Raw genomic sequence first — 221 nt, 5'->3', positions numbered from 1 at the left:
GTGCCCATGCCGCGCTGTCCCTCGCAGCGCTTCTCCCACGGCAGGTGAGGCCGCTTCGTCCCGCTCGGGGCCGGAACCCACGGCAACGGCTGCGGCAAACAGAGCCGCAGCAGCCCCGCTCGGGGCGGCGGGGGACGCGCACCTTGCGCCCGGCACGGCACGCCCGGGGGCAGGGCACGCCCGGGGCCAGGGCCGGGGCTGGGGCCGGGCCAGGGCTGGGG

This window comes from Pyrgilauda ruficollis, unplaced genomic scaffold, assembly GCF_017590135.1.
Source record: "Pyrgilauda ruficollis isolate IOZ18807 unplaced genomic scaffold, ASM1759013v1 scaffold119, whole genome shotgun sequence".
Lineage (NCBI taxonomy): Eukaryota > Metazoa > Chordata > Aves > Passeriformes > Passeridae > Pyrgilauda > Pyrgilauda ruficollis.
Note: the sequence above shows the minus strand (reverse complement) of the source record.